The 9587-nt window shown below is 46.3% G+C and overlaps 1 long non-coding RNA gene across 1 annotated transcript in view; it reads right to left on the bottom strand.

Annotated features, from left to right (window-relative positions):
* Positions 1 to 2868: 2868 nt before the first annotated feature.
* The window catches only part of LOC122693294, a 31191-nt gene continuing 24472 nt past the window's right edge, over positions 2869 to 9587 (bottom strand). The window contains exons 2-3 of the long non-coding RNA XR_006340851.1: positions 4877 to 4982; positions 2869 to 3365 (exon numbers count right to left, since the gene is read on the bottom strand). This is a non-coding gene — a long non-coding RNA (uncharacterized LOC122693294). The remainder of the gene's footprint in view (positions 3366 to 4876; positions 4983 to 9587) is intronic.

Raw genomic sequence — 9587 nt, 5'->3', positions numbered from 1 at the left:
GTAATTTCACAGGGAATTAACTCTTTCCTTAGGCTGTTGGACCATCCCTGCCCCGGTTGCCTTTGGTCAGAAGCTGAGTAATCAGGGTGTCAGCAGATGTTAAGTCAGAAAGGAACCTGGGAAAGCCTCTAGTCATGGAGCCACATGAAAAGATGGGGAGACTGAGGCTCAGAGATGGGAAGAGGCTTGTTGAAGCACATACCCCTAAGCCAACTCTAAAGTTAAAGCATAAATCAACATGTAGGCTTGGGAAGGCTTCTCCTTTCTGTTTTAAAGTCTCTTGCTTCAAGTAAGATCTCCAAAGCAGTGTGGGCAGAGTCATGTTATACTGCAGAACACAGGCTCCTGAATGGGAAAGAATTATGTCTGCAACTTAACTGCTGGTGATCTTGGAGAAAGGCATTTCACTCCTTTGAGACTTAGTCTCCACATCTGTGAAATGGGTTGATACATGAATGGAGTCAAATTCACTGAATAATGTAAAGATGAAGTGAAGTGGTGATCTTAAAGAGCTGTGTGTGTATTAAACACCCGTTAAATAACTAATACATAGCTATTATGATAATTACCATCCTCTCTTGCCCCTCCCTCAAACCCTCACCTCCCAGGGTCTTCTCCACTTAGGTGCCTCCTAAGGGCTTCCCTTGTGGCCCAGCTGGTAAAGAATCCACCTGCAATGCAGGTGGCCTGGGTTCGATCCCTGGGTTGGGAAGATCCCCTGGAGAAGGGAACGGCTACCCACTCCAATATTCTGGCCTGGAGAATTCCGTGAACTGTATAGTCCATGGAGTCGCAAAGAGTTGGACATGACTGAGCAACTTTCACTTCTGGTTCCTCAGGCCCCGAACTTTGGCATCATCTCAGATTTTTCTCTCTTACACTTTGCAGCCAACCTCTCAGAGGTCCTATTGTCTGTACCATAAAATATATCTAGAATCTCCCACTTCCCTAGTGTCATGTTCCCACTCTGGATGACTTTAAAAATCTGAGTTTGATAAACTACAGCCTCTGGGTCAAAGCTGGCTTGATCCCTTTCTTTTTTTTTTTGACTCAATGAACTAAGGTTGGTTTTTACCTTTTGCAGTGGTTGTGGGAGAAAGCTATAGAAAGCATATTTCATAACATGTAATGATTATAGGAGACTCAGAATCCAGTGTCCAGAAAGTTTTATTGGAGCACAGCCAGGCCCATTTGTTTCGGCATGGCTGATTTTGTGCTGTAATCACAAAGGTAGGTAGATATAACAGAGGCCATGGGGGCCACAGAGCCTAGGGGTAGACTCTTCATGGGCCTCCTTGCACCCATGTTTTCCTGTCTAGTAGTCTAGTCCCAATACAGCTTTCTGAGTGATTCTCTTAATGCATTCCCGCCTCTGCTCACAGCCCTTCAGTGTGGCTCCCTGAATCATGTTCTTCAGTGTCACTGCCTGAGCAAAAGTCGTGGTCTTCATAATGGCCAACAAGACCCTACCTGATTCACCCAGCACCTCTCCATCCCACTTAGTTCTTGGGCCTCCATCTCCTCCTCTCCCCCTTTACTTCACTCTAGGCACTCTAACCTCCACCTCTATTTGAACAGGTTGGATACACCTCTACCACAGGGCCTTTGCACTGGCTGTTTCCTCACCTAGAAGCCTCACTCCCTCATCTCCCTCAACTCTTTGCCTGAATCTCACCATCCCAAGACCTCTTCCAGTGTCCATCTAATCCTCTGACCCTTCTCCATCCTCTTACCATCCTCTATTTTTTTTTTCTTTTTGTTATTACACTTGTTCTCCTCTTATGAACTAGCCAATTTGCTAATCCATTTTGTTTACCATTTATCAACTGTCTTTCTCCATCCCATCACTTTATTGCAAATATAAGGGGAAAAAAGTGGAAACAGTGACAGATTTTATATTCTTGGGCTCCAAAATCACTGCAGATGGTGAGTATAGCCACGAGATTAAAGGGCGCTTGCTCCTTGGAAGGAAAGCAGTGACAAACCTAGACAGTGTGTTGTTGTGGTTGACAGTTGCTCAGTTGTGTCCGACTCTTTGCAACCCCATGGACTGTAGCACGTCAGGTTTCCCTGCCCTTCACCATCTCCCAGAGTTTACTCAAACTCATGTCTATTGAGTTGGTGATGCCATCCAACCATCCCATCCTCTGTCATCCTCTTCTCTTGCCTTCAATCTTTCCTAGCATCAAAGTTTTTTCTAATGAGTCCGCTCTTTGCATTAGGTGGCCAAAGTATTGGAACTTCAACTTCAGCATCAGTCCTTCCAATGAATATTCAGGGTTGATTCCCTTTAGGATTGACTGCTTTGATCTCCTTGCTGTCCAAAGGCCCCTCAAGAGTCTTCTCTAGCACCACAGTTCTAAGGCATCAATTCTTTGGTGCTCAGCATATTAAAGAACAGAGACATCACTTTGTCAACAAAGATGCATATAGTCAAAGCTATGGTTTTTCCAGTAGTCATGTATGAATGTGAGAGCTGGACCATAAAGAAGGCTGAGTGCCTAAGAATGGATGCTTTGAACTGTGGTGCTGGAAAACACTCTTGAGAGGCCCTTGGACTGCCAGGAGGTCCAACCAGTCAATCCTAAAGGAAACCAACTCTGAATATTCATTGCAAGGACTGATGCTGAAGCTGAAGCTCCAATACTTTGTCTACCTGATGTGAAGAGCCGACTCATTGGAAAAGACCCTGATGCTGGGAAAGATTGAAGACAAAAGGAGAAGAGGGCAACAGAGGATAAGATGGTTATATGCCATCACCGACTAGATGGATATGAGTTTGAGCAAACTCTGAGAGATAGTGAAAGACAGGGAAGCCTGGCGTGCTGCAGTTCATGGGGTCGCAAAGAGTTGGACACGACTTAGTGACTGAACAACAACAACTCTCTCCATCAAACTGTGAGGTCCCCTGAAGGCAGGCATGTCTGTTCAGATGTGTTCACGACCATATCCCCAAACCCCACAACCGTGCTATTGGGCTGGGCTCAGAAGGGCTGAGAAGGGGTCCCTGCTCAGAAGGATCCCGCAGTTGGTTTAATGCTCTGTGCCACCGTTGTGAAGCTCCTAACAGCTTTTGGACAATGAATCTCATATCGTCACTTTGCATTGAGCAAGGCCAGTTTTCTAGCTGGTGCTGGCTGTAGAAGCCTGCCAGGCGCACAGTGGGCCCTGGGAGAACATTTGTGGAATGAACGAATGAATGAATGATCCTTATTATGATTTAGCTCCATGCCCGACCTGCTTCTCTGGCCATTGCAGCCTCCACCCTGTGCCTCCCTTCCTCCTGCCTTTTGAAGGCATGTGTATTGATGGAAGTGGACAGGAAGAGGAGTCAGTCCTGGATCGGGGAGCCAGGAGAAGATCACCTACAGAGCAGAGAAGACACAATTACTCCAGCAACTGTCCATCCCACCGACCGCAGCTCGGAGCCTCCACTTAATGTAATTGAGTGTGAAGGCCGGCTGGAGACACAGGCGCCCCTGCCGCTCCCTCTCCATAATATAGACACTGTTGGTTGCTAATTGGCGCCAGTGGGCTGGTGCTAATTGTCCTAATGCACTCGGCTTGATGGAGGCCGAGGCCGCCCAGGATGGGGGGTGGGGGGGCTCCTTGGGAAATGGTGGGGGCAGTGGGCGCCCAGCGGCAGCAGACACTGCTACACTGCTCATAAAAGTTGGAACGGGCTTTAATTTTGCATCAAATATTTAAGCGGGTTTGGGGAGGGGGTGGATTGAGGGGGAGGCAGATCATTGAGCTTAGCTTGTGGTAACCCGCAAGGGGTCCCAGGTGGGAATAGGCCCCCCCTGCCATCTTTATCAATGGATTAGAGATGACCGTGTCCCCAGCATTGTCTAATTAATTGTGTGAATTTCTAATGACCCTTTTACCATCCCCCCTCCCAGTCCCCTCCCTTCTGCCCTCATTCTGGCTGCCCCCTCTTATTCTAGTTGTTTCTGAAATGTGTGTTTTAGTGACGTGACTTGTCATCTGCACAGGGAGGCAGCGTTGAACAGAAAGCAGTGCAGGGGGCTGGGGACCAGGGGTGGGGTGGGGGAGAAGCTGCAGTTGGCCTTGAACTCACTGTAGTCTCAGCAAACTCACTCACCTCCTCCAGGCCTCAGGGTCCCTAATGAATGACTGTTGGGTGGGGCTAGTGAGTGTCAAACGACAGCACTTCCTTGCTGATGGACAGCAAGACCTTTGCGAGAATATGGCAATATATATATTTTAATTTTGCAGCTGATTTGTTTTAGGGAGCATTAGGGGAAACAAAGGGGCTTCCTGGGTGGCGCTAGTGGTAAAGGACATGCCTACCAAAGCAGGAGACATAGAGATGAGGGTTCAGTCCCTAGGCTGGGAGGAAGGGCATGGCAACCCACTCCAGTATTCTTGCCTGGAGAATCCCATGGACAGAGGAGCCTGGCGGGCTACAGTTCATGGGGGTGCACAGGGTCAGACACGACTGAAGCAACTTAGCATGCATACATGCATGCAGGGGAAATATATTTATATTACATATTATACTAGACATATTATATGGATTTAATAATGACACAAAGATGCAGTGTGCTGGTGAATATTTAGCCGTCAGCCCTGCAGGGGAAGAAAGCCCTGATCTGGAGCATTTTCCAGTTTCCACGTGCTTCCCTGGTGGCTCAGTGGTAAAGAATCCATCTGCTGATGCAGGAGATGCAGATTCAATCCCTGGGTTGGGAAGATCCCTTGGTGATGGAAATGGCACCCCACACCAGTATTCTTGCCCGGGAAATCCCATGGACAGAGGAGCCTGGTGGGCTACAGTCTATGAGGTCCCAAAAGAGTCAGACACGACTTAGCGACTAAACCACAGCAACAGAAATGGGGTCAATACACTTACCATCAAGCTGCTGCTGTGTCACTGAACACAGAGTTGGGAAAAGATGTCCAGGATTAGATAATGAATACAGAATTCTCATCCTCCAGAAGCAATAGGTGAAAGTAACCTGAAGGACAGAGGTCATAGGAAAATGTAGTAAAATAATGAGGAAGGGATGAGTTCTGTGTACTTGTTCCCCTTATCTTTCAAAAAATGTAATTGCAAGCTTGTATAATTTAATTTTTCACAATGGCTGTGTTTCACGGCAGGCTTGCAAAACCCTTGACAAGTGAACACTGGCTTTTATTAACATTCTGGGCCAGCTGTAGCACACCATTGTGTGTGCACGTGTGTGTGTAGCATATCACCTGTGCTTCTCATGATTTCTCAGAGGGAATTTCATAGGATAAAGCTGAGTTTTTTTTCTTTTAAGATTCTTTATAAATCAACTTAGAATAAAATGTTAAATGATTAATGGCCCAGGTGATTTGCACAGATAGTAAAAGTCACGAAGTTGGTACCCATGTGATTGTAATTCAGAGAGAGGGGTGGTTTCCTTCTAGCTGTCCATGGGGCAATTTGCTAGCGATTTCTTGAGCAGTTTGGGCAGCCAGTGTTTGCTGCCCTCTATCTTGTTTGCTAGGAGGCATGAAATGGCCATGTCATGCTCTTTCCTTTTACCACCGACTTCACTGTTTGTCTCTTTCTTCCCAAACCCAAGGCACCCACTCCGATGCTGGTCTTTATACTGTTCTTTCTTTTGTTTTAATTGGAGTGTAATTTATTTGCAATGTTGTGTTAGTTTCTGCTGTAAGCAGCATGAATCAGTCATATGTATAGATATAGCCCCTCCCTCTTGAACATCCCTCCCACCCCTCTAAATCATCACAGAGCACTGAGCTGAGCTCCCTGCATTATACAGAAGCTTCCCACTAGCTATCTATTTTATACATGGTCAACATATGTGTAAATATATTTACACATATACACACAACACAATGGTGTATATATGTCAATGCTACTCTCTTAATTCGCCTCCCCCTCTTCTTCTCTCTGTGGGTCCACACGTCTGTTCTCTGCCCCAGAGTCTCTATTCCTGCCCTGCAAATAGGTCCATCAGTACCATTCTTCTAGATTTCATAGAACTACCATGAAAGTGAAAGTGTTAGTCGCTCAGTCCATGGGCTAACCCCATGGACTGTAGCCTGCCGGGCTCCTCTGTCCATGGAATTCTCTAGGTAAGAATACTGGAGTGGGTTGCCATTCTCTTCTCCAGAGTATCTTCCCAACCCAGGGATTGAACCCAGGTCTCCTGCATTGCAGGCAGATTCTTTACTGTCTGAGCCACCATGGAAGCCCAGAACTACCATATGACCCAGCACTTCAACCACAGATAATATGCCCTGAGAAAACCATGACTCAAAAAGACAACATGTATCATAATGTTCATTGCAGCATTATTTACAATAGCCAGGACATGGAAGCAACCTAGATGTCCATTGATAGATGAATGGATAAAGAAGATGTGGTACATATATACAATGGAATATTACCCAGCCATAAAAAGGAATGAAATTGAGTCATTTGTGGATGAACCTAGAATCTGTCATACAGACTGAAGAAAGTCAGAAAAAGAGAAACAAACATTGTCTATATTGCTCTTGAACTCCTGTTTCTAGCCCTTTCCTCACTTTCCAGCCTCTCCCACCCACTCCTTTTCAGAGATTTGACTGCATTGCTGATGGCTTCCCTGATAGCTCAGTTGGTAAAGAATCCACCTGCAATGCTGGAGACCCTGGTTTGATTTTTGGGTTGGGAAGATCCCCTGGAGAAGGGATAGGCTACCCACTCCAGTATTCTTGGGCGTCCCTAGTGGCTCAGCTGGTAAAGAATCCACCTGCAATGTGGGAGACCTGAGTTCGATCCCTTGGTTGGGAAGATCCCCTAGAGAAGGGAAAGGCTACCCATTCCAGTATTCTGGCCTGGAGAATTCCATGGACTCTATAGCCCATGCAGTCGCAAAGAGTCGAATACGACTGGGTGACTTTCACTTTCACTGAGGGCATCAGTGGCTGGAGGATCACCACACCTTCCTGACACCATTCCCTGGGGAGGAAGCATGAGATGGGAGTCGAGAGGGTGGCTCCCGTCCAAGAGGACTGGAATAAGGACCAGTTTGTACAAGGTATAGGGAAATCACGAGTGCTTTGCATCTCAGGCACCATTCTCCTCTCTCCAGACAAATCATCTCAACGTGCTTTGCCTTAGATTTGCTTTATGAATCTGTTGTTGTTGATTTTCAGTTATAAATATGGTTCATGAGATTGCAAACACACACGCCCAGGGGGGCCGACAGGAATCATTAACGCAGAAAGCAGGCCAGTGAGGAGCCATGGCAAACTGGGGAATCTAACATCCGGCCTGAGGGGACATCAGGAACCCACCAGCCAGCTGGGAGTGCACATAGCCAGAATTCCTTATTGGAGCTGAAAAATGCTGATTTGAACACAAATTTCCTTCTTAAAAATTTTTATATTTTTAATTGGAGGATAATTGCTTTACAACGTTGTGTTGGTTTCTGCTAAACATCAAGATGAATCAGCCATGAGTATACGTATGTCGTCTCCTCTTGAGCTTCCCTCCCACCCCCCACCCCGACCCCTTCCGATTCCTCTAGGTTGTCAGAGAGCATGGAGTTGAGTCCCTGAGTCATACAGAGAATTCTTACTGGCGATCTGTTTTACATGTGGTGGTGTATATGTTTCAGCGCTACTTTCTCAATTTGTCTCACCCCCTCCTTCCCCCAACTGTGTCCACAAGTCTGTTTTCTACCTCTGTATCTCCATGTCTGCAAATTCTTTTTTTTTTTTCCATGTCTGCAAATTCTTATATACATCCCCCATGAAAGAGGTGGATCTGTGGCCCCTGCCCTGTATAGACACCATGGTGCTCTGTGACTTCCATCAGTAGAAAAAAGCAGAAGTGGTGCTGTGCTGGCCCACACTTTAAGAAACTTGCAGGTTCTACTTTCTGTCCTGTGGAGTCCTGAGCCATCATTTAAGACATCAGACTATCCTGAGGCTACCATATTGGAAATACTCTGTCAAGAGACACTGTCCAGCCCTTCACTTTTTGAGTCAACCGCACTTAGAACAGACAAATAGCACAGAAAAGGGGCATCTCCAGTCAGCCTTGCCTATGTGTCAGATTTGTCAACCAAATAAAGAACTGTGGTTGTCACTTAGCTTTGGGATTTTTTTTTTAATGTCAAAAGAGATAATCAGAACATTGACTTAGCAAGACCATGTTGGTTGTGATCCAATTGTTTCCTATTTTTAAATTTTAGACTGAAAACTACAACAAATGTGGTTGTGAAATTGATCACTTTTGCCCCTGTTTCAGATAATTTGCTTGGGTGAGGTCTCTATAAGCAGATTTATTGGATCGAGATGTTTAGACATTGTTGGTGCTCATGAGAATGACTCTGCCAAATTCCTCTCTCCAAAAGTTGAACCAATTTACATTCTGGTGAGAAGTGATGTATTTTTTTTTAATTAATTATGTGAGTGTAGTTCATTATGGGTCTTCCTGGTAGCTCAGCTAGTAGAGAATCCACCTGCAGTGCAGGAGATCCTAATTAGATTCCTGGATTGAGAAGATCCCCTGGAGAAGGGATAGGCTACCCACTCCAGTATTCTTGGGCTTCCCTGGTGGCTCAGAATCTGCCTGCAATGTGGGAGACCTGGGTTCGATCCCTGGGTTGGGAAGATCCTCTGGAGGAGGGCATGGCAATCCACTCCAGTATTCTTGCCTGGAGAATCCCCATGGACAGAGGAGCCTGGCGGGCTACAGTCCATGGTGTTGCAAAGAGTTGGCCATGACAGACTCAGCACAGCACAGCTCAGCTTATTCTGAGTTGTGGAGGGAAGAAGAATCAGAGGTGTAGAAAGGTCTTTGGTCCTTAGACCAGACAAGTGTCGGCTGACCAGAAAAATTTATTCCCAGTTGAGAATTTACTGTCGCTGAAGCTGATGCAGAGCCTCCCTTTTCACTACAACCATAAAAAGGATTTGCTGAGTCAACCTCTTACACAAACAAAAGATCAATGCCTGACCCGGGTGCCTCTCTCCCTCCTTAATTTGTATGTTCAGGTATATTTTCATTATATCTTTCTTTGCATGTAGTAGTAATAAAAACTGATGTAAAATACAGCCACCGGCCAGTCTGGGCACTTGATGCAAATGTAGGTTTGGTGAATGTCTATGTTGTAATGTGTACTCAGTCGCTCAGTCGTGTTAGACTCTTTGGCAACCTCATGGACTGTAGCCCACCTGCCAGGCTCCTCTGTCCGTGGGACTTCCCAGGAGAGAGTACTGGAGTGGGTTGCGGTTCCTTTCTCCAGAGAGTCTTCCCGACCCAGGGATTGAACCTGCATCTCTTAGGTCTGTTACACTGGCAGGTGGATTCTTTACTACTAGCTACCAGTGTGGGGTAGCTTGGGATGGAAGTGCCTAGACTGACCGGGGCAGGGAGCTCTGGGTCAGGACCCGCTGCCCAGGAGAGGAAGTGACACAGAGAATAACAACCAAACAGGTATGAGAGAAAGATAAGGAAGAGTCTGAATCCCCAGTGAGCAGAAGAACCAGCTTACAAGTGGTCCAGGGATTTGGTGTCCCTAACCCCTCCATTGTTTTAAGGGTCAACTGTGCTTTCAAAGTGGCCCAGAAATAAG

Source organism: Cervus elaphus, chromosome 5 (assembly GCF_910594005.1).
Source record: "Cervus elaphus chromosome 5, mCerEla1.1, whole genome shotgun sequence".
Taxonomy (NCBI): Eukaryota; Metazoa; Chordata; class Mammalia; order Artiodactyla; family Cervidae; genus Cervus; species Cervus elaphus.
Note: the sequence above shows the minus strand (reverse complement) of the source record. Positions and strands in the feature narration are given on the sequence as shown.